This window comes from Ahaetulla prasina, chromosome 1 (assembly GCF_028640845.1).
Source record: "Ahaetulla prasina isolate Xishuangbanna chromosome 1, ASM2864084v1, whole genome shotgun sequence".
NCBI lineage: Eukaryota > Metazoa > Chordata > Lepidosauria > Squamata > Colubridae > Ahaetulla > Ahaetulla prasina.
The window spans coordinates 274,756,653-274,782,667 of record NC_080539.1 but is presented as its reverse complement, the minus strand read 5'-3'; the positions used below and the strand labels follow the sequence as shown (position 1 = coordinate 274,782,667).

The 26,015-nt window shown below is 37.6% G+C and overlaps 1 protein-coding gene across 11 annotated transcripts in view; it reads right to left on the bottom strand.

The window, feature by feature from the left end:
• Positions 1-26,015, bottom strand: part of TEAD1 (TEA domain transcription factor 1) — a 245,365-nt gene that overhangs the window by 174,451 nt on the left and 44,899 nt on the right. The window contains exon 1 of one of the 11 annotated variants that reach the window (XM_058160240.1): positions 17,964-18,080. The exons of 9 other annotated variants lie outside the window; for them this stretch is intronic. The gene's annotated coding sequence lies outside the window, so the exon portion shown is untranslated. Of the gene's footprint in view, positions 1-972; positions 994-17,963; positions 18,081-26,015 lie in introns of those variants that run through there. One more of the 11 variants, XM_058160213.1, reaches the window with a different exon arrangement.

Here is a 26,015-nt window from a genome sequence, read left to right as displayed (position 1 = left end):
GTGTGATAAATTATCACAATACTACTACTGCTACTAATAAATATAACAATATAACTACCATCAGTCAATTGCAAAAGGCAGCTTAATTTAGAATAGTTTAATCTGCAACATCTTTAACAGCATCAGACAACGTCTGCTTATCCAAGATTCCTTGGAAGAACTCAATAGAAGGATAAAAATGCAAAATTAGTGTAAACATCTGGCTGACTATAAGACCATCCATAAAATAATATACAAATACAGAGATATTGGAGAGATGTATCTTTTATTTTAGGAAACAGTTCTTCAGAAACAGCATCCTAAATTTGTTAGACTAAGTAACACTTCGGTTTACCAAATTAAGAAGTTGTGTTTTTACTCATTTCATCACCAGAGAGGTTAAACATGACAGAGAAGTTCTTTTCCAAGGAAAACTCTTATGATGGAGGGAATTTTACATGTAGGTATTACATTCTAATTCAAAATAGCACTTCCTGTTAAGTATAAGTTAGAAAAAGAAAATTCATGCAATTTTATGTTACGATTCTGAACACATGGAGCAAAAAGCAAGCACACATTGATTGCATGTTTATACAGGCACCAATTTGAGTGCATCATCACAGAAAACAAGGATATAAAAGCCATGTCCTTATAAAGTCAACTTCAGCTTGTCCAACAGAAACATAAAGAGCGCCTTTTAAAAGTATCCTAGACACATTGCCAGGAAAATAACTAAGATGTTTTACTAGAGCAGAATATATTTAGAGGGAATAAAATAAAACATATTTGCAGAAATGGGTAGCATGGATACCACTGATTGAGGTCTGTGCCTAATTTAATACTATTTTCAAGTCATTTTCTAAACATTGTCAGGTGCTGCTTCAAGCAAGCATTTTACCAAATAACAACATGGGCACCTGTTTATATATCTCTGTTTTTGGCAGAGAAGCCACCATCAAGATAATGTGTGAAGTAAATTAGTCCTGAACTTACACAGGTGACAGAAGACAATTCCCAACAGTTCAGCTTCGGTTGTACTATTGCCTCCACTTTGTTGGTTGTCACTCTGAATATTATGTGAGAATCCCTTTTAAGATGTTTGGCAATATAGCTGCAGTGGGGAAGAAAGGGAAGAAGATACTAAGCAAATATAATTGGCTTAAGGGAATATATTGGGGTTGGAGAGGAGATACATAAGAGGCAGGCCCATCATTCCTTCTTTGTAAAAAAGCAAGAAACATTTGTGCTTACTTTGCTGCCAAACTTGCAGGTGCTAAATAATCAGTGCTGGCTGATCACTTTATACATGATTTAGCCCAATGATTAGCTTTCTCATAAAATTAACTGTGCAGGAGTTTCACTTCTAAGTGAAATTACTGTTAAGACAGCCAATGTTTGCCAATGAGAACTAAACCTGCTCTAAATGTGGAAATATACTCAGACACAAAAAGAGCCAGGGCTTCATGTTTTAGATATTGTAAAAAATAATAATAATAATTACCTGGAACTTTAAAGAAAAAAGGAAGGTCCTACATGACCAAAAATTTTCTTTCTAATCTATGTGAATTTGAGCTTGGATCACACATATATGTACATCCCGCCCTCCCAACCTTTATTTATTCAGAGTTCTGATTATGGACTGCAGCAGAGAAGATGAATATGAATTCCTTGAAGGACTTCAAAGGTTGCCTTAACAAAATATTTCAATTCTCAGCATTTGAAGTGGCTCTTTTATCAATAAAAAGAAAAGATTGGGTAATGCAATTCTATGTGGTCAAAGTTCAATCTGTTGCTTAAAAATGGATTAGTAGTTACGAATGCAACTACAATTCTTGTATTGTAGAAAGCATGTGTATGATTTTATTTTATTTCCTTTGCTACTTCAATTTCATTCTTTCTTTACAGCTATGTTGTTAGCCTGTTCACCCTACTTAGTTTTTTATATTATACCTAGTTTTTGAATGGGTTAAATTGTATTCGCAAGATTTTGGCGGTGGGAAGTACTGCTACTTGTCACATTTAAGAAAATTAATAAAATTTATGCCCAAAATCCTTCCAAATTCCAGAATTTCCTGATTCCTGAGAAAAGGTAAGCAGACACAGCTGAAAGCAATGCATCTGCTATAATTCAAGGAGACCTGAAAATATTTCCACTATTTTTGGTGACTTATTAACGACTCCAATTGTATCCATCTTCATTGCAAATTACAGTATTTCTTTCTTCCATAAATACTACTCTAAGTCCATAATAAACCTGCTTTGTTTTATTTGAGTCTTTCCTCCATGGTTAACTAAGGGAAATCTGATACAGGTAATCCTCCACTAACGACCATAAGTCCAAAATTTACTTTGCTAAGACGTGAGTTTTGTGCTATTTTATGATTTTTCTTGCCACAGCTGTTAAGTGAATCACTGCAGTTGTTAAGTTAGAAACATGGTTATTAAACGAATCTGGCTTTCCCATTGACTTTGCTCGTCAGAAGATTACAAAAGGTGATCATATGATCCCAGGGACACTTCAAATGTCATAAATACATGCCATTTGCCAAGAATTTGGATTTTGATCACGTGACCATGGGGATGCTGCAATGGACATAAGAGTGAAAACTGGTCATAGGACACTTTTTTCAGTGTTTTTGTAACTTTGAACAGTCACTAAATGAATGATTGTAAGTCGAGGACTACCTGTAGCTCCTTTGTGTTCTGCTACTTTGAGCTTAATATTATAAAAACTAGGCAGTACAAGTAGTTCTTAACTTATGACCGTAACTGGAACCAGAATTTCCATTACAAAGCAAGGTGGTTGTTAAGTGAGTCACACTCAATTTTACAACTTTTTGCCATGGTTGTTCATGGCAGTTAAGTTAATCATGTGGTCATTAAGTAAATCCAACCTCCCCCGTTGATTTTGCTTGTTGGAAGCTGGCTGGAAAGATAAACAAATGGAGATTGCATGTGCCATTTTTTCAGTGCCATTGTAATTTTGAACAGTCACTAAATGAATGGTTGTAAGTCAAGGACTACCTGTAATAGCACCTTAACCCTTCCCCACCCCCCAGAAAGCAATAGTAATGGGTAACTAGCACTAGCATTAGCACTTAGACTTATATACCACTTCACAGTGCTTTACAGCCCTCTCTAAGCGGTTTACAGAATCAGCAGATTGCCCCCAACAATCTGGGTCATTTTACTGACCTCACAAGGATGGATGGCTGAGCCAACCTTGAACCGGTCAGGATCGAAGGAATCGAACTCCTGGCAATGTGAGCAAAGTTAGCCTGCGATACTGCATTCTAACCACTGTGCCACCATAGCTCCTATATAGCTGCCCATTTCGCTTCATTGCAACTCCTGCCACTTTGGCTGTGGCTCAGACTGCTAATGCAGTCTGTTATTAACAGCAGCTGCCTGCAATTACTGCAGTTTCTAGTCCCACCAGGCCCAAGGTTGACTCAGCCTTCCATCCTTTATAAGGTAGGTAAAATGAGGATCCAGATTGTTGGGGGCAATAAGTTGACTTTGTATATAAATATACAAATATGATGAAGACTATTGCTAACATAGCCGCCCTGAGTCTTCGGAGAAGGGCGGGATATAAATGCAAATAAAAAAAAACTTTCTTTATGCACCGTAATAAGGATTTTTTTTTTCCTTTAGCTTGAAATAATATGAGGGGGCAGGGAATCTTCCTTAGGAGGAAGAAATGAAAGCTGGTTGGAACATAGGAAAAAGTATATGCTGCAGACTTTATTGCTTTTCATGAATCAAAGAATTAAGTTTCTTTCTCTTGGTCACATCATGGGAGAATGGAGAGACAGACAGTATCACCAATAATAGTCTTGCCAGTGCTCCAAATATATTGGTAGTTGCAGTTTCCAGTATTTCCAGACACCAGCATGCCATACTGGTTTTGAATTCTAGAAGCTGAGAATGCCAGAGGGAATGGATTTCAGAAAGATAAAAATGCACCTCAAACTACTAGAACCTACATGAATTGTTACTCAGAACTCTGAAGCTTCCTAATTAGAACTTTAACTTTCATCCTGTGCTTCAAATTGTTTCCTACAAATAGGCTCAAAATAGCTGTGGCTTCACCTAGAATCACCTGCATGTTTATATGGATCAATTTAAAAAATAATGAAAATAAATGAATAAAATTTAAGTATAAATTGAATATTCTACATTTAGCACTATCTTTGAGATATTAGCCATGAGGAAATACTGTAAATTAAACATGCTCCCATAACTTTGTTTTTCTTTTTGCATACACATGATAGGCACGAGCAAGGGCACAGTTAGCTTTTTAAAATTCCATTATATAATATTAATTAAAAGTGCTATACTTTCTACCTTTTTTGTTACACACATACGTAACATGGTTTATATAGGTACTATTCTGAAACCCTTTTTGGTGGTGCTTGGAAGTGATCAGTGGGCATTCTCTAAAAGTTGGGGGAAAACACCAGTGAGAAAGGGTGGGGATGATTTATGAATGCTTATTTGAGAGTTTGTGGAAGACGTGAATTCCAGAAATTCTTTCTTGTCTCATGAAACATGGTTGGAATGCGGCTTTTCAGAAAACTCCTCTCCACAAGATTGTTCTTCAAAAGGAAAATAAAATGCCTTATCTTTTAAGAGCCTAGTAAATATGCTTATTATTTCCACTACTCATAAAATTAAACAATTATTTTTATTACCTTGCAAAACTTGAATTTCTTGTATGTATGCAAATTGGCTTTAACATTTAGCAAACTTTGTTTTACCAAATTTGCTTGCCTGAAATGAAACTTGCATAAAGCCGTTAAACAAAATATTGTTCTAACTGAACATTTTCAGGTTTCTGTTCAGCACAGGACTGTGTTTTTGCAAAAACGAAACTACTGCAGTTCCAACACTGTTATTCAACTGCACAGGAGAAGATATTGTAATATTATTAGATATATTTTTTTTTATCAAGATACCTAATAAACCTGCCTATTTTCCCTACCAAACAACCCTGGGAACTGGGCTGGGCTGAGTAACTGATCTACAGTCACCCAACTGGTTTTCATGCCTAAGGGGACCTAGAACTCACAGTCTCCTGTTTTCTGGGCTAGCAACTTCATCATTGTACCAAACTGGCTCCCTAATCATTTGAAAAGGTTTGTGTCTTTTTATCATTGGCATCCTTCAGTCTCAAAAGACTATGGTATCGTGCTCTGGAAAGAGATCCTAAAACAGCATCTAGTGTGGCTAAAAAGGCCAATTTGAGAGTAGCAATCCCTTCCACACTGAGGGCAGATACATTCTGTCCCCTGCCCAGCCCCCAGATTTTGCTGGTTCTGGGACTGCCTCTGCCTCAGCCTGCCGAACAAATATCTCTTCGAATTGGAGAAGGCCATGCTGCGTCTTTAGCCTCCAAGCTGAACGATGGGAGGTCAAGGTTTCCCAGTTGTTAATGTCCATTCCCAGGGCCTTTAGGTCCCTCTTGCAGATATCCTTATATTGCAGCTGTGATCTCCCTCTAAGGCGCTTTCCCTGCACTAATTATCCATACAGGAGAGCTTTCGGAATCCAACCATCAGCCATGGTCTTTTATTCTAGCAAATATTAATATGATATAGCTTGCTATGCCAAATATTTAGTTGCATTCAATTCCTTGGTGGTCTCTGAGCTTGTTATCTTGCAGATACTTCATTACCCAAACTAGATAACATCAGTGCTAGTTTATACATTTTTATATACTTTACACACTATTGGCATGAACATTATTTGATTAGCAGAATGTGTACTGTATCAATATGAAGGAGTTATCCTTCACTCACTAATTTTTAATAGGTAAGATATAGGTAGTCCTTAGCTTACAATTTAGTTCATTTAGTGACCGTTCAAAGTTACAACAGCACTGAAAAATGTGACTGTCTGTTTTTCATCGGTACAACCTTTGCAGCATCCCCTTGATCATGTGATCAAAATTCAGACATTTGGTAAACTGGTTCACATTTATGACGGTTGCAGAGTTCAAGGGATCATCATCCCTTTGGCAACCTTCTGACAAGCAAAGTCAAGGAGGAGGAAGCCAGATTCACTTAACAACCAGGTTACTAATTCAGTTATCAACTGAAGTGATTCACTTAACAACTGTGACAAGGGAAGTCGTAAACTGGAGCAAAACTCATTTAACAAATGAAATTTGGGGCTTCGTTCTGGTCCTAAGTTGAGGACTACCTGAATAACACACTCAGGACCTGCCATCAGCATCATTTCATAAATTCTTCTGCCATCCAAGCTAAGCACAAGTTGTAGACTTACACAGGCATTGTTGTGTCTTGCCCGCTCTCACAGCAGCCGGGGCCTTCTTATCTGCTCTCAAACACGGAGGAATGTATGCCTCCCGTTCCCAGTCCTGGCTCCATGCCCAGACAAGCTGAAGAGGAGGGGGCACCTCCCGGTCCCAGCCCTGGCTCCATGCCCAAGCAGGCTGCAGAGGAGGGAGCACCCCCCGGCCCCAGCCCTGGCTCCATGCCCAGGCAAACGGAGCAGCTAGACCCCTCCCCCTCCTCCACAGCATGTGAGCCTGAGGAAAGTTTACTTCCAACAACAGCTGATTGGAGTGACCCTCGCATCAGAAGATTGGATAGGCGGAGGCAACAGAAGGAAGGGAGGGGCAGGCCTTAATGAGTGCTGAGTCATGGAGCCACACCCTATGGCCTATATAAAGGATCTGCTTTCTGGCAGTCTCTGAGTCAGGCAAAGTCGAACTTATCTTGCTGAAGTCACTTTCTGGTCTCCTGCCTGCTCTGAGGACTTTGCTAGGACTTTGGGCAGAGCTGCAGAGGCACGCCTGATTCGGATTTCCCTGACCCGGCCGTCAGCGGAGGAGTGGGACACGACAGGCATACAACCAGCGTCACTTCAAAATCAATCAAACCTTTCTTCCTGTCTCCCCAATTTCTTCTTCCATTCAAAGCATACATGAAGATGTGTAATGACAGAGCTAGAAATAGAAATTCCACATACAAAAGTTAACTCAGTGCAGAAGGGAAATAGCACATTCTAGCTTCCTTGGAGACAGATTCAGGAGATCAGGAGACAAATATAGATCTGCATCTGACTTGCTGCAGATACAGCAGAGGTGGGTTTCAGCAGGTTCTGACAAGTTCTGGAAAACCAGTAGTGGAAATTTTGACTAGTTCAGAGTACCGGTAGTAAAAATTATGACTGGCCCCACCCCATCTATTCTCTGCCCCACAAGTTAGAACAATTAATAAGTGGAACGACTTGCCTTCAGAAGTTGTGAATGCTCCAACACTGGAAATTTTTAAGAAAATGTTGGATAACCATCTGACTGAGATGATGTAGGGTTTCCTGCCTGGGCAGGGGGTTGGACTAGAAGGCCTCCAAGGTCCCTTCCAACTCTGATGTTATGTTATGTTATGTTATGTTAAGTCCTAGCTGATCAGGAAGAAACGGGGATTTTACAGTATCCTTCCCCTGCCATGCCCACAAAGCCATACCCACAGAACCGTAGTAAAATTATGACTGGCCCCACCCCATCTATTCTCTGCCCCACAAGTTAGAACAATTAATAAGTGGAACGACTTGCCTTCAGAAGTTGTGAATGCTCCAACACTGGAAATTTTTAAGAAAATGTTGGATAACCATCTGACTGAGATGATGTAGGGTTTCCTGCCTGGGCAGGGGGTTGGACTAGAAGGCCTCCAAGGTCCCTTCCAACTCTGATGTTATGTTATGTTATGTTATGTTAAGTCCTAGCTGATCAGGAAGAAACAGGGATTTTACAGTATCCTTCCCCTGCCATGCCCACAAAGCCATACCCACAGAACCGGTAGTAAAAAATTTTGAAACCCACCACTGAGGTACAGGATCCAGTTGCAGAAGGTATTCCTGAACAGAACTCAGTTTATCTCCCAATTTCGTTTACAGGACTATCAAGAGAATATCAGATCTACCATTAAGAGTGCCCCATATTTCAAATTTGCCTACGCAGATGAGGAACAGAAGATTCTTGAATAACGGGCAAAGAATTATCATTCCTTGTAAGACCCCAATATGATGCCCGAATACAAGCTGAGAGAAAAAATAAGGCTCAGTGGAGATTTCACTACTTAAGCACTTGTCTCCTTCAGTCATAAACCCTAATACAGGTAGTCCTCGACTTACAACAGCTCATTTAGTTACCCATTCAAAGGTACGGTGGCATTGAAAAAAGTGACTTATGACCATTTTTCGCACTTACAACCATTGCAGCACTCCCGTGATCAAAATGCAGACATTTGGCAATTGACTCATATTTATGACCGTTGCCGTGTCCCAGGGTCATGTGATCCCCTTTGGCGACCTTCTGACAAGCGAAGTCAGTGGGGAAGCCAGATTCGCTTAACAGCCATATTACTAATTTAACAACTGCAGTGATTCACTTAACAACTGTGGCAAGAAAGGTCCTAAAATGGGGTAACATTCACTTCACAAATGTCTCACTTTGTAATAAAAAATTTGGACTCAATTGTGGTAGTAAGTCAAAGACTACCTGTAAACTGGGTGACATCTACTTTTTTAAATCACTGAACCAATAACCTTTAAAGTACCGGTGACTCTAAAGATACAAAAAATTTTACTACTGTATGAGAAATCATACAACCCAACTGTCTGCAGTGTTCTCAGAAGAGAAATGCAGCAGCAACAAAAAAGCCAATTAAAAGAGGTTTTGTTTAACATAAACAAGCTGCTGCTTTAGCCATATGTCTTTGTTCTTCTAAATGTAATCCCTCTATTTGGTACCCTAGGCTGGAGACTTTGAAATTCCTCTTAAGGATAATAACAGTAGACAGCACTTGAATGCTCCCTTTGAAGCACACACTACACAGACTTTACTGCTGACCTTCAATTTTCAACAAGATTAATCCCAGATCTACAATTGAGGTAGTCTAAATGTGATTATCAATCACAGTTGGTTGTTTTTTTTCATTGTTGCTGACCGGTTCAGAATACATTCCAAAATGGCAACTGGCAGGATATAAATTACCTGTTCAACATTGCATTAATATTTTATGCATAATAAAATGTAAATTGAAGAGGCCTCTTGCTCCCTCTACATATTTTATTTTCTTTGGAGTAGACCAAAACATTGTTTGCTTTGCTCTGTAGTGGCCAGTGCACAGTTGTAATATTCCAACAACAATGAAGTAACAGACATGTTCCTAGATTTTTTTTCAAAGGGGAGGTTTGTTTGTTTGTTTGTTTGTTTGTTTGTTTGTTTGTTTATTGCTTGGTTGGTTGGTTGGTAAGTGATAGCTGCACTATGAATAATCACAGAGAATGAAAAATTCAGGAAAAGTCATGTTTGAAATCATAAGAATATGCAAATAAATGGTTACTGCAAAGACCGAATCAGAAAGGCAGACTGACACAGGATGAGAGTTTTTTTAGTTCTTACTATACTAACAGATATCCAGTTTCCAGAATCTAATTTAATGTTCCAAAAGGAAGGTTTAACATGATTCTTGACCTGCCAAGCAAGGTTAGAGCAAAAAACCTCCATAAACACCATGAAAAAAAATCTCTACACTACCAGCTTCCTTTGATTGTCACCTGGGCCTGCCAAGTCACACTGAATCCAATGCTGCAAACATTTCCCCTCAACAAATATACTATTTGTTGTATATTACTAATAGTACTAAGTGTACTATTTATATTATAATGTAAAAGTAAAAAGTTGAGGTTCTTTGTTACTTCTTATTTTACTGCACCAAAGGAAGTCGGAAGTCAATGCCTTTTATTTCTTTTTCCCTTCTTCTCTACACTTTTCTCTTCCTTTTTCCCTCCCCTATTTTTCCTATTATTGGCTTTTGTATTTTTCTATTTTCTATTATAAACTAATAAAAAGAATTGATATCTGAACAAATATGTGTACATGAGTATGCTTATCTCTATACAGGCCACATTAGGAAAAAAAAACCAGGATCAGGACAAAAGATTTAATGCTAGCAGAATTAAAAATCCCTATAAAATAAGACAACCCATTTATATAATTACAGTCAGTCCTCAACCTTATGACCGGTCACTTAGTAACTGTTATCAAGTTATGTTGAACCCCCCAAAAGGTACTTACAACTTGGATTCAGAATTTCAATGGCTGCTCTCCTACTGCAATCACGTGATTTGCATTTTGGGTGCTCCGCAACTGGCCTGCGTTTATAATCATTTGCAGAGTCCTGTGGTCACATGATGTACAACGTATTTTGCCAAAAACAAATAAACCAGCATTTACCTCCAATGGCCAGCAAAAAAATACCCATGGCAGACAATGGGTTTGCTTAATGACTGCTGCAAAAAAATTGTCGTAAAACTCAGTCAGTCATATTAATCATTGGCATTATGACCAGAATTCCAGTCCCAATCATAGTCGTAAATCAAGGACTATCTGTAATGTAAATTTAATCTGCTTACACACATACTCACAAATCATTGCATATAGAAGGACACACATAAGAAAGAGAAAACAGCTAGCTAAGCACCATATGTCTCCATGTGCTTATTCTATAGTAGGTGTATTCTTTAGTAAGACTCATTCGATACAGGGCTTTAGGTTTCAATAAAACATGGATACACTGCTGCTATGGAAGGAATGTATACTTTTAGCCAGCCTATAGCACATAGTATGTTGTCGGTGGGGAGGGAACCTGGGAGAAATCCTTGCGATACAAATCTGATTGCTACCAAGACCATGGCTGTTAGAGGTTCAATTGATTTCTGCCACTTCTTTCCCAGGTGAACATGCTTGGATCTTCTAGCTTTGGTTCAATCAGTGTGCTAGCTTTGTTCTCTTCTTGCTTTCTGCCATCTGTAGAAGTTGTACATCTACAATAGAGAGCTTTTCTATCTACTGAGATTCTCCATCACCTGAGGATCTGGATTTCGAAGAGGCCTCTCAGCTAAGGTGTTTGCTTCCACACCCAATGAAAGCTAAAGTTCACCAGCTTTCAACCATTTATTTTCATTTTTGTGCACCTCTAAGACTGTTCTTCGGTTTCTACAATAGCTTTGTCGATTAGCTATGTTCTCAGCTATTGTAAGGTGACCTTCCCCCTGCATTTCCCACCTAAATAAAATACTTATTAGACAGGGAACCTTTTCTTCAATTCATATAAGTACAAGGGCTAATTGTTTTCAATATCAATGGCACACACTATTAAACTTGCGGATGGATACTGGTAACTACTTAAAGATGCACTAAGTGTCAGCTAATATGCTAATATGGCTTCCAAAGTGGACACTAAGTTCAGGATTCAACTGATTCTGTACTTAAAGAAATTTCAGGCAGCCCAGCTAAACCTTCATTTTAATCCTGCCAGTCAAAGTAGACAACACTGGACTAAAAGAGTCAAAATCCTGTCAAGTGAAAGTCAGCACTATATGTCTTATGAGATTATAAAAGCAGATCCTTCTTTCCAATCATTCCTTGGCTTTACATTATCCAGAAATTATACTATTTCTTCTTCCTCAAAGTCTAAGTAGTTTGAGATGACACAGATCAAATATATGAAGAAAATGAATAGATCAAGAGGAAGGGGAAGTAAATAGATAAAGACAACGACCAAGGGTTGGTTGGAGTTGATGAGAGCCTCAAAAAGAGACAGCATAGAAGGTTAAAGAAGAAAAGTTAATACAGGCATTGGCGTATCACTGAGATGGAGCCAAGAAAGTTTATCAAAGACAGAAAGACATAAGAGGCATAATGAACCAGGCTGGTATAAAGGAGATTGATTCAGATAGATATTTTTTATTTATTTATTTATTTATTTTTGTCACAACAATATATGTAAGTATCATACAAAAAGATTATATAGTATATAAACATATATATGAGTAAATATTAGGAGGTATAAGCATATATATATATATATATATATATATATATATATATATATATATATATATATATATATATATATATATATATATATATATATATATATATATATGAAGAAAAAACCCAAATACAAAACAATAGGACAGGAACGGTAGCACGTTTGTGCGCTTATGCACGCCCCTTATGGTCCTCTTAGGAATGGGGTGAGGTCAATAGTAGAAAGTTTTTGGCTAAAGCTTTTAGGATTATGGGAAGAGACCACCGAGTCAGGTAAAGTATTCCAAGCACTGATGATTCTGTTACAGAAGTCATATTTTCTGCAATCTAGATTAAAGTGGTTGACATTAAGTTTAAATCTATTGGTTGCTCTTGTATTATTGCAGTTAAAGCTGAAGTATCTTTTCCTTTTCTCTTATTTAATCTCTTCAGTTTCTTTTGTTTGCTACTTCTTATTTTTTTTTCTATACTTTGCATGATACTGCTTACCTTGAAGGGGAACTCTGTGATGAATATATTGGCCAAAACACAAAAAATACAAATTAGAACAGCTTGAAAACTATTTAACAGCCATCAATTCAAGTAGGGCACAAAATGTAACTCTGGATGTATGAACCTTACTTCCACCATAGCCCCGCAGAAATTGAGATATATACACAACAGAATCAAGGACAACGCTGGGCTAATAACTTGATATTCTCGATACAAATTAAACTACATTCCCCCAACAAAGGTTTCAACTGACCAAGAGAACTGGATTTAATTCCAGCTTACTCACCCCCATGTAACGCAATATTAACCAAGGAAATACTGAGTCTTTTACCAAAGTTTAGTGAAAAAGTAGAAATATGATTGAATGTCCTAAGCATTTTGGATACATTTCACTTCAAAGTTCTAGATAAGCTCTCTCAGAAATTTCCTCTAGATCTCAAATAAGGTCAGAAAGCATATACTGTAGGCTGGCCATGGTTATGCAACAGTCCTCCTGGCACCATCATTTATCATGGTGTGATAAGAAGAGGATCACTGAAAATACGTCACTAAGGCACAACCCATAGTATCAAATGTTGTCAAAAAGTATCCCAAGTTAACAGGGCTCTATTTATTTTATTTAATCATTTCCTGGCATAACTCATCAAAAGCAATGCAACCTGTTTTATCCTGAAATCTCAAATAGGTCAGAGATAAACCAATATGGTATGTTTGAATTTATGTTATGATATGGTTTATAACCATATTATATAAATATTATGTTCTATATAAACAACATCACCAAGCAATTGACAAAATAGATAATACAACAAGAAAAATAAAACAATGTAAAGTGATAAAAATTGAAAAGAGAGAAGTAAAAGAATAACAACAGCATCTAATATCATACGCAGAAGATCTGGTTGAAGAGATGTAATAGTTGGTGCCTTGGAAGTTGCATAGTATTGAAGACCATGGAGAAGTGTTCATCTCTGAATTACTACAAGATGGTATTCTGAAGTTTCTTGCTCACTCAAAGGATCTCTCCAATGATCTGCCATGGCAAGGACAGGCAACCAAATTGTTTGACCTCGTGTATCATAAGCAATCATAAGGTGGCTTAGTGCGTAAGAGACGCTGAGCTTGTCAATCGAAAGGTCAAAAGTTAGGCGGTTTGAATCCCTAGCGCCGCATAACGGGGTGAGCTCCTGTTCCTTATCCCAGATTTGCCAACCTAGCAGTTCGAAAGCACGTTTAAAAAAACACAAGTAGAAAAATAGGGACCATCTTTGGTGGGAAAGGAACAGCGTTCCGTGCACCTTTGCAATTGAGTCATGCCGGCCACATGACCACGGAGACATCTTCGGACAGTGCTGGCTCTTCAGCTTTGAAACGGAGATGAACACCGCCCCCTAGAGTCGGGAATGACTAGCACATATGTGCGAGGGGAACCTTTACCTTTACCTTATCATAAGCAAAACTCTAAAATTATTTACCCATTAGTTGAGTAAGCAACTGGTATACTTCATTTCTCCAGATACTTTGTTCAGAAAGGAATTGGACAGGTCATTGTTAAGATTATTTCAATTGGATGCAATCCAACAATAAGACCAAAGAAAGGCAGATTGACCAATTCTATCACAGCAGTACCAGGGTTGGGCTGATGACAAAAATTAAAGTTGCCATGTTGTTTTCACTAAGAAGCAAAATTTAGGGCAAGACAGTATCACAATCAACTAAGCAGATCGATGTCAAGAATCCTTTCCAGATCAATCTAAGAATAAGAAAATGTTCTCCCTTATGTGCCACATCACGTTGTGTGTTCTTGATCTCCAAGGGATTGGCATTCTTAGACAACTCTGGCACATCAACCAGCCTCAAGTTGCTGATAAAAATGCAAACTCTGCCCTAGATTAAATTATTGCAATGTTTATGTTTGTGCATGTGTACATATATGATTTAGTACATACATTAGCAATTGTAGCCTAGCAAAATGCAAACTAAAAATGGGAAGTAGTGATTACATGACTTCCCGTAATCCTCAGCAATGGATGAGAACATGGCTGGAAATTAACTGGACTTCCAGGAGATTGAGGAAATATTCATCACTACTAGAAGAGCACTTGTTATGTTGACGCATTAATACCAAAGACACTTGTTCATCCATGAACCGTCAACTGCCTGCCTATTTGGGTTCAGTTATTTAGTAGTTCCAAACAGACACATTGCTGAAAACACATCCCTCTTCATTAGCAACATAAAGATTAAAGCTCTTACAAAATATTAACTAGACTATGCCTATACAGACGGTACAAATAAATTACTTGCACATGAATGGAAACAACTGGAAACATGTAGCAAAGCCTTGTTTTAACTAAGTATGCCACTGTAGATTATAAAGGCTCCTATTGTTTAAATGCATAGACTGGTGAATATGATCTTTAATACATTGTGTCCCATACAATCTCTTTGCCTTTGCCTAATAAATTAACTAGATTAAAATACTGCCTTATTTGCATAAAAATGTAAGAAAAATAACTGCATAAATTTCTGAAACATTTGCTACATACACAGCATAATTATTAAGGAATTGTAGAAAAGCCGATAGATACCATGAAACAGGTTTACAGATGTAAACAGTTACAGAAGTAACTGCAGCTAGTGTAACTATTAATTGTGCTGGCAAAACAAATTTGTGATCTAAGGAGAATCTTAGGACAGAAAGTCTATTTTACTAGTGAAGCAAGTCAACATGCTGCAATCAATTAGATTTCTTCTGGAATGATCATAGTCTTTAGTATGGCAAAACTATTCAGGATCAACTTGAAAAACAAGTTTAACTCTCGCCCACAAGCTAATATTACACTCTCCAACACACCTTTCTAAAATTTCTTTTGTGCATACAGCTTGTGCAATCCAGTCCTAGGCAATTGTTTACAACGGAATGTTATGCATCTTCTCTATAAAACAATTTCATAACTACATTTGAAAGTGGTTTGTACTGAATTTACAATGCTAACATTTCTATAACGGTCAGTGCTTTTGTTTTATATTTTCCTTTTTTTTTCTCACTGGGAAAAAAAATGTAGATGAGAAATATTAAGAAATTTCAAATATATAAGCAGACTTCCCTAGTTGGACACCCTCCTGAAGTATCAGAACTTCTTACTGCCAGTGCTGATCCAAAGGTCTTGGGTACATTTCCCAAGAAACTCAAGACCCATCAAGCACAGCCAAGTTGGTAAAGGCTCAAAGAATTAGCATCATGGATCTTTTCATGACTTTTATTTCGGTCTAGCTAACGCTTCACTTGTAGATACCTTTGAGGAAATAGCTACAATTACATTATTTTGTACATTCATTCTCAGATAATACAACATAGTGACTGCATACATCTCGGTAAGTATGGGCAAAACACTTGTACCGTATATACAGACAGGTGATCTCTGGGTCAGGAGACATGTCCAATTAATATATTTTGTTTTTAGATGCTAATTAGTGCCACTCCGAAGAAGAGGCTGGCCATAAATTACCCATGCAAATGGTAAGGAAGTATACGCTGCAATTATGCAGGCTACAACTTCACCATGTGAACACTTGTGAAAGGTTTGTAATTAGCCTGCAGCGAGAACAGCCTGCAGAAGACTAGACAAGGAAACTTTGATACAGAAGAAAAGAAGTGGTTCTTTCAGGCTATTAGTGAGTGCCCTTAATGCAGATGACTGAGCAGACAAATACAGTCCTGTGTACTAGCAACGTTTGCAGATTTCTTTGCAAAATAAATGCAGCACAACAGGTTTGTAGAGGCATACAAGCAGCTATGTATTTCCCATTGTGACGACACACGTGGGATCAGAACAAGTTGCCTTCACCTTTACTATACAGTTGCTCTAATTCTCTGGCAAACTCTGCACCAATCTCAATTACCTAAAATAATTTAAAAATGCAAAATTATAACCTGGATAGATATTTTTAAATCATTCAAACCAAACGGTTTGTTTTCAGCTCGAGAAACAAAAGCATAGAAGTAGTAGCCTAAATAATATATCTCTGGGGAGAAGAGGAGATCAGATCAGACAAACACAACTTCTTTCTTTCTACCTAAAGAACCCAAAATACATATCTAGCGTATCTAGCCTATTTGATTATTTTCATAACCATCTTTCTATAGACCGTTATTTTAAAACTGCACTTCAAACCCAACATAATTAATCCACAATAATCAGCTCCTGCAACTCTTTCAGAGGTTTTCACCTAAAAAGGCATGGATTATCTTTCCTGAAAGAAACAAACAGCAAGCACTAGCATCAAGAAAAAAAGGTCTCCAACTTTAACGTGATTCAACCATAACCTTGGGGGAGGGAGTGGAGCTGATACGTAATGTTCTGATATGTAAACCCAGCTCTCCCTCCTTTCACAGGGTTAACACCTGCCCCAGGGGGGGTGACTGTGCAAGATTTTTGTTATGTGATTGCCATTAAAAGCAGCAAGATCCACTAGCTAAAACCACACATCTCCCTTAATTTGCCTCTTTGAATTATTTAAATGTCTACTCTGTATCATGACCATATGAGTTAAGAGAAGAAAGCCATGTAGAACTACAGCTTAGTCATCCATTTAGACATATATAAACTGTCCTTTGCTTCCAGCATGAATAATCCTGCAGATTCATTACCAAAGGGGAATCATCACATGTGGTAGGAACCTTGAATGACTATAAAAAATGCAGGATCCTGGAAGGGGATCAAAAAAGCAAATCAATCCAGCGTTGGCTCTTAACATGAAGTATATAAATTGAATTTAAAAATAACTAGTTGCCTTAAGAATCTGCATTTTTCTACTATAAATGATTGTTCTTTTATAAAAAGATATTTAGCATAAATCCCCCCTCCCACATTTAGCTATCTATCCCAAACACCGCAGCTTGAAACATCACCCTTGGTACTCCTTTGGTTCCCTTCTCCAGTTTGCTTTTAAAACTTTTGAAAAGGTACTTACATTTTTAAACATTCTTTAAAAGCAGCTGGCACACTGCAGAGCAAAGCACCAATCTCTAGAGTCACCATTACTTCCAAGAGCAAAGTTGGACTCTCTACAATGCTCATAGAGGCATTGTAAGCATTCTTTAAAACAACACAATGCGTAGCTGCAGACCAGAATTTTGCTTCCAAATGTGCCCAGTTATTCAGAAGAAAAGACAAAAGCAAGACAAAGGTTGACAGAAATCCTCAACAGCTACATGTCATACCCAGGACCAGCCTGATTCACCAGATCGTTTAGCACCAACTAGTCATGGGAACTATTGCATGGGTAATCCCTATGCACTATTGCAACTGTGGTCTAATTCAGCAACCCCAGGTCCCAAAAGTTGGGGACTTCTAAACTAAATGATCTATGCCAAAAGAGTACTAATGATATATTTTGGAATTATAGTTAATCTTTGCTCATTTAGCAACCATCCCAGTTACAATGATGATGAAAAAGTAACTTTGCAACCAGTCCTTGCATTTACGATTTTAGCAGGTCTGTAAAGCAAAGGAAAATTGAAGATTGTAACTCAGTTGTCTTTTCGCTTAGCAAGTGCTTCACTTACCGACTGTTAAATTGCGGGTCCAAACTTATAAAGCCATTTATGGTAACTTACCAATCCAAGGAACAGCATGAAACGCTCTGCAGAAGAGGCCTATCAGCAGTTCTGAGCTGGGAAATCACAGCATGGCACAGAGGTAAACTGATGTGTCCAGAATGGAAGTATTTCACTTATTTCTGCATGTAGCCTAATTTTTACACATAATTTTCTAAACTGCCAAGCAGTTGTGTTAATGTTGCCCAGATGAGCTAAAAAGAATAACTTTGCTACACCATTGACTATTCTTTCCTAAGCTGTTTTTCAAACAAAGCAAAACAGAAACACATTTTCCCCCTTTCTCATAAAGGAAGAAATCTAACTTCTTCATTTTCAAAGGCATCTCTTTTCTGAAGACTGTGTCTTCCAATTGTAGCCGACCAATTAAACCACAGGTTTAATTTACTCACAAAGTAACAATTTCTTCTTTATTACAAGCCGGAAGTATTCGTTTATTTTCTGGGTCAAAGAAAAAGGCATAAAACAGAACAAACAATTCCTCTATCCACTAAGTGTCAAAGGAGCTTCACTATCATAATGTCCATGGTCTTATCAGACAGGTTACCTTGGAGTGAAAGTTATGTCACATAATCTTCAATTCTGTTCCCCACCATACACCATCTGCAGACAAAGTCAAACACTAATCTGATTTCTCTGTTGTTATTTTTTTAAGTGCCTATTTGGATTGAATATTGTATGCCATCTGGCAAGATAAGCTGTTTATTCACATCTATTGCTTGCCTGCCTGCAAATCATTCACAAAACCAACAGCACAGACTTTCATTTCTTAATTTGGTGTGTGTGGAGGGGGGGAATGTTTCAGGAATTTAGGAAATATATTTATACAAATCCACTTATCAAAATTATTCAACCAAACAGCATCAATACACCTTCCCAGAGTTCTTTCTTGAACACAGTATGTTGCATGGTTTAGGAAATACATTTTATGACAAAGAAAAGTTTTAAAGAATCTAGACTGCTCTATGTCCCAATAAAATCATATAAATAATTTGCAAGGAAGAAAAGCTGGCTAAAAAGTAAAGCATAGAAAAAAATTCAAAAGAATTTAAAAGGTCAATCAACAGCATGCCAAATTCAACTGACAATTTATTTAGTTCTCATTGACATATTTTAATCTAATCTTCACCAAAGTATCATCATACTTGAAGTCTCATTTTCTCCCTCCTTTCCTCCCGTAAGAAATGTGAATATGAAATACTCACATAGTTAACTTAATAACTATTAAGAATGTCTATGCTTAATAGTAGAACACACTCAAAACCATAGAAATGGTGGTAGACTTTAGGAGAAACCCTTCCATACTTCCACCTCTTACAATACTAGACAACACAGTATCAACAGTAGAGACCTTTAAATTTCTAGGTTCTATCATATCGCAAGATCTAAAATGGACAGCTAATATCAAAAACATCATCAAGAAAGGACAACAAAGAATGTTCTTTCTGTGCCAACTCAGTAAGCTCAAACTGCCCAAGGAGCTGCTGATTCAGTTCTACAGAGGGATTATTGAGTCTATCATTTGTACCTCTATAACTGTCTGGTTCGGTTCTGCAACCCAACAAGAAAGACACAGGCTTCAGAGGATAATTAGAACTGCAGAAAAAATAATTGCTACTAACCTGCCTTCCACTGAGGACCTGTATACTGCACGAATCAAGAAGAGGGCCGTGAAAATATTTACAGATCCCTCACATCCAGGACATAAACTGTTTCAACTCCTACCCTCAAAACGACGCTATAGAGCATTGCACACCAGAACAACTAGACACAAGAACAGTTTTTTTCCCGAAGGCCATCACCCTGCTAAACAAATAATTCCCTCAACACTGTCAAACTATTTACTAAATCTGCACTACTATTAATCTTCTCATCGTTTCCATCACCAATCTCTTTCCACTTATGACTGTATGACTGTAACTTTGTTGCTGGTAATCCTTATGATTTATATTGGTATATTGACCATCATTTGTGTTGTAAATGTTGTACCTTGATGAAGGTATCTTTTCTTTTATGTACACTGAGAGCATATGCACCAAGACAAATTCCTTGTGTGTCCAATCACACTTCGCCAATAAAAAATTCTATTCTAGAAATGCAAGTAGAAAAAATAAGGACCACCTTTGGTGGGAAGGTAACAGCGTTCCGTGCGCCTTTGGCAATGAGTCATGCTGGCCACATGACCACGGAGACGTCTTCGGACAGCGCTGGCTCTTCGGCTTTGAAACGGAGAGCACCGCCCCCTAGAGTTGGCAACGACTAGCACGTATGTGCGAGGGGAACCTTTACCTTTACCTTTTATGCTTAAAATATAACATAGATAAAAATCAGGTAGGATATGGCCATCTGCTATTCCTGTCTGAGAATGCTCCCTATGTAGCTTGCCAGTTCCATTTCAACATATTTCAATATGTATGTATAAAGAATGTAGAAAAGCATCTTTAACAAGGCCTACTGAGAGAAATTCTGTGCACATTTACTCAGAAACAGCTTTCCCCTGGAAATATAAACAGAATTTGCTCATAGGAATCCATATAACATAAAGCTAGCTTTATCTGTTTCAGGAATAATTAGAAACCAAAAACATATTCATTCATTTCAGCCACATGATCTCATATCTTGTTCTACTGCTTAAAATGGAAATCCACTTGTAATTTTACTTATTCTCTTGGGATCCTGTTACAAAATCATACCATCTTTTAAGATTCATCTTCCCCATCCAGATTGATTACAGGCATATTTTCTTTTTTATCTTTCATGATAATTTAGTAAGCCTAGAAAAAGTGGCCTGCTTTTCCCACCCCATCATAGCTTTTTAAATTGAAATATTTAAAATTTCCTTCATGTAAATTTCTTAAGCATCTCTCTCCTAAAAATCTCTAGACTCATTTGAGTGGAACAAAACTCCTGGGGGTTACAAAGATATACTCATGTACTTTTCTTGGCAACAACATGGTAGTGATTGCATTTTTTTCAAGTTTTTCGTTTTATTTCCCAATCTAGGCTACAGCCTGATATTTGCTAATAGCTCCACTCTGATTAGGTTTTTCAAAAATCTATTGAGGTCAGCTCACCTTGAATGATCTATTTCTTCAAAGCTGTGATTTAATCACCTTAGTTCCTAACTGTAAATCATGAATGAGAAACAAGACTGAAGTATCTTGTCTACTTTACAGCTAAAATATAAACTACTAAACAAAGCCATAGTGACCTTGAACATAGTTGAAAGTTCATCTTCAGATAGGGAGGGGGTTGTCCCTTAAAACAGGGGTCCCCAACCCCTAGTCCCTGGACCAGCATCAGGCCACAGCATGCCAGAAACCGGGCTGTGCAAACAAGCAAAGCCCCATCTTCAGGAGGCAGGCCGCACGTGAAACCACGCCCCTTCCAGTCCACAGAAAAACCTCTCTCTATGGAACCAGTCCCTGGTGCCTTAAAAGACCCACACAATAGAAATACTGCTTGACAAGTGAAAGGAAAAAGATCTTATTTGAGACCTACTCTAAATATTCCTGGATCTAACATTTCAGAAGAAGTTATTCTTCCGGAGCCTGACCATTTGGAACTTCCACACAGTATTCAAAGGAACCTGTCATTCTGATCTATGTTCTATACAAGGAATTACCCTAATCACAATAGCCTCAGCATGGATTTTCTACTAAATTTCAATTCCAGCACCTACTCAGAATGAATTCATCCATATATTTCATATAGATAGCATATTTCCCCATATAATGAAACCCTGATTTAACAGAGGTGAATGCAGGGGGAGGGAAGTCCATTAAATTTCAATTTGCATCAATTTACATCATTTGCATGATTATATAATTGGTGTAAATGACAGCATACCCAGTAAAACCTCAATTATGGACAAACCCTCCATGAAATCCAAACAGAAAATCTGTCCATTGTATCCAAAGTCCACTAAACTGAGGGTTTGCTGTTCTAAATAAACACTCTGAATGCACATTGGACACATTTGTTCACAGGTTCAGTTAAACATGGATTTGCATGATGGGAATAAGCCAGGGATAGTCCATGCTTGCCCAGTCCTCTTTTTCCCCTATGGAGTTTGGAGAAAACTTTTAAAAATCTTTGCTAAAATACAACTGCTTCTAAAACGTAACTCTTGTGCTTGAGTACCTCTCCTTGTAGCCTCACATAAGGAAAAGAAATGTTAAACTAGCCTTATTAGAGTTTGCTGCTGTTTTTGCTAAACCTGGTTTAGTCAACATTAAATCATAGCCAATATCAGAGTCATTTACTGTGTTATTGACAAGTCAGCACTGGTTGGATTTGTATATAATACTAAACCGCAAATCATGGTTTACACACCTAAACCATGTGGCTTAGTACAATAGTCAAACCCAGCCATGCTGTTTTTCAATATCTTTAACAATATATTCTGGACTACTGGAGAAAAGAAAAATCACACTGCTACAGTGAAATGGGGAGGGTAAGAGCCCCTATATTAGAAAGACAACCATCAAAAACTGAAACTGTATACAAGTAATTCTCATTTAGTGACTACCTCATTTAACAACGGTTCATCATCGTGGTTTCATTTAGCAATCACTTAACAACTGAGTTGTCAGTCCCAGTTGTGGTTAAATGGAGGCTACGTGAATGTAAAATTTGATATATTTTCCTTCAGTTTTTCCTTCTATTATTTGGTTTCAAAAGGAGACTCCACTAGAAATTAGTTACAAATATGTATCCTTAAACAAAGGGTGGGATAATGTTTTATATCTTTAACGTAATATACACTGACCTGCCTTTTGCAAATCCAGAAAAGTATAAAATCCAGCTATTCATAATCAATTAATTATACAAAAATTATACAAAAAGAAAGGAGAATAACCAAAAGTATATGAATTTTGTGTAGCGATAATTTTTGGCACATCCTATCAGTGCTACCTACAATAAAGATAATGGTGGACTGAAAGCAATCAGTAGATGTATCTCAGTGAAAGGCATCAGCAAAAGAGGCTACCAGATGCATCTTATCTTCAGATGTTTATCTCACCTTCACCCTTTACACATTTACTTAATTCCCTGTGGGATCTATTCAATTGTATCCTTCATCTAGTAAAATGAATATCACTACCGGCTCAAATTCTGTTTCTTCCATGCCACCTTACAAAGGCTGAAGAGATGTTCTCCAGAAGGGTCTGGATGAGTCGCTGAACAAAAGGAGTCATACAGAGCAATCTGAGACAACTTGTATAATGAGGATTTCATAAATTTGAACATTGTGTAAAGTAGATTTTATTTAATCATCTGGCAGAATCTTTCATCCACAAATACGGCTTGACAACTTAAGCAATCAAACCTCAGGACAAGTTGTCTTTCCAGGAAAAAAAAAGTGTGGCTTCCAATAATAAAAAGGTAAAGTTATTTTGGACTTATGTCATCAGGCAGGTTTGACTTATAAGATTGCACTCTCCCTAATATACACATGAAAGCCAACACAGAGAATTATTATTGCTGATATAAGAGCACTGAAATTGAGGAACAAATAAATGGTATAACAAAAATGAATACAATAGTCCTACATAATTTTTTTTCACACAAAGCAGGAATATCCTGAGGCTATGAAAGTCTGAGAAAATATCAGGTTTTAATTTTTCAACTTTAATCCTAAGTCATATCTCCTTAAAGTGCAGGCAAGTTGTTCTTTCACTTTCACACCAGATTATTCAATGCGTGGCTTTAATGCACTTTGATTAGCCAGCACTCTTACAGGCAAAATTAAAGCATGTCAACTTATTCATTTCTCTTCAGGCGAAATGAGAAAGAATCCAGATGAGTAGATAAGAAAATATATAACCATGTAAACACTTCTTTTCTGTGGAAAAGCCAATTCACCTGCGCAGAGAGTGAAATGTGAGTGTTTTGTTTTGTCAAGCCATCTGTGCATGAAAAGCCTTTGCTTGTCTCTGTGTCAATACCCTATCAAGACAAAGGATTTGCCAGGATGGATATATCTGCCCTCCCACCCGATCGATTCAAACCCCTATGGAACTCACCACATTTTTATCACTCCCTGGGCTGTGCTTTGATCCTTAGAAAACTTCCTCCTACAGCCATTAAGAAGTTTTTAACAGGCTTCCTCGGAGCAAACTATAAATTGAATCCTCAGTTTCTTTCATTGAATTAGCTGAACATGGGTATCTGTATGCTTCCTCTAAAGACGTTCGAGTAGCCTGGTCCAAGACCTTTATTATAATGGGTTAGGTTTGGCTATTTAGTAAGTGTAAAGGATTGGAGAATACAATATGCTGTTCCTGAATATTATGTACACATTCCCAAGTTTAATAAGGAAGGTTACTTATTCTACTTACTGGTTTATGTCACTATTGATAGGATGGATGGATGGATGGATGGATGGATGGATGGATGGATGGATGGATGGATGTTGCAGCAACCATCTGAAATGAAGAGCTGCTTCTAGACAGGGATGCTCCCCCTATTAATAAGGACTCTGATTTTCCAGATTCTTAATCTCCTGGAGTGCCCAAACAGATACAACAGTCTATCAAGTATAGATACAGTAACTACCATTTTCATATGAAAGATGATGTGAAGAGTTAGTACGCTTATCTCAATCCAGATTGAGGGCACATTGTTTCCCACGGTTGGGTTCCTGGTGATCGTTAAAGTTGATTGTTTGTGATAAAAGGCTTTGTTACTATGCTAGGAAATATCAGCAGCGCATGAGTGTGCAGTTGGCTGATAAAGCTACCTAGGCTGGTAATGAAATATCTACAGAAAACAAACAAGCTCACAGAATATCAAAAGCCAACAGATCAACTCTGAGCTATATATACCGTATTTTTCGGAGTATAAGACACACCGGTGTATAATTTTGGGAGAAGAAAATAAGAAAAAAGCCGATTGACAGGTGGACTGGCCTCCCGGAATACCCTCAATCAGCTGTTCCCAGAGGTGAATTTTGGCAACAGGTTCCTTGGTTGTGAGCTCTGTGCCTTGCTTCTTCTTCTTTTTGCTTTTTTTTTTGCTTTTTTTCTGCCTCTGAAACTCTGTTTCAGAAAAAACTTTTTTCTGCTTCTGAAAGCCTCTAAAATAGAGATTCAGAAAAAAAGCCTCCAAAGCTCCATTTGGGGATTTTTTTCCAAGCTCTGTTTGGGGCTTTTTTCAGCCTCTGAAACCTCCGTTTGAGAAGCTGGCCGGGACTACATTCAGAGTATAAGATGCACCCAGATTTTCACCCTCTTTTTTTGGGGAGAAAGGTGCGTCTTATACTCTGAAAAATACAGGTATTCTCTACTATTACAATGGTTCCTGTTTTCTAAAAGAAAGCTTTGTTTTCCCTATTTAGTCCTTATACTCTTATCTATTTCTCCTGCACCAGAGGACAAGGAAGGAGCATATTATCCAGAAACTTGTTCTCCTATTTGTCAAGACTCCCGAGATAAAAGAATGTCTGACTGTGCATATATTTTGCCGATGCTGGATATTTACCCATATAGTAGGGCTGAATTGCTATTATCCTTCTCATCTTTCCTGTTATGTTCTCCTGTTGGTATCTTATGATTTATCACTTTGTATCTTATGATTTCTAATGTATTTTATGATTTAGGATTATGATTTATAATTTTGTTTGTATGTACTCAGTACAATGTACTGAGAGCTTATGCACCAGAGACCAATTCCTTGTGTGTCTGATCACGCTTGACCAATAAAGAATTCTGTTGTGTTTTGTTCTGGCGTGGTGTGGTGTGGTGTGGTGTTCTATTCTGTTCTATTCACAAACACTTCTCTAATATATATTCTAAGACTTTATGATCATTGATACTCAGAATAGGTTCAGGTTTATTAAAGGATTAATAGCAACATAAGTTTAAAATACTCAGTGTAATGGCTTTTATATTTCTGTCTTTGAATGCTTATTCCTCCTAATAGAAATTATGTTACTTTAAACAGAATCGCTAAATGTCTATGGAGATTCTCAATCATCCAGGTCATGGTTGTCCCAAAGGTGATTTTTTAAGAGGCAACTGAATTTTCTTGTTTTTCTTTGAAGTTTCA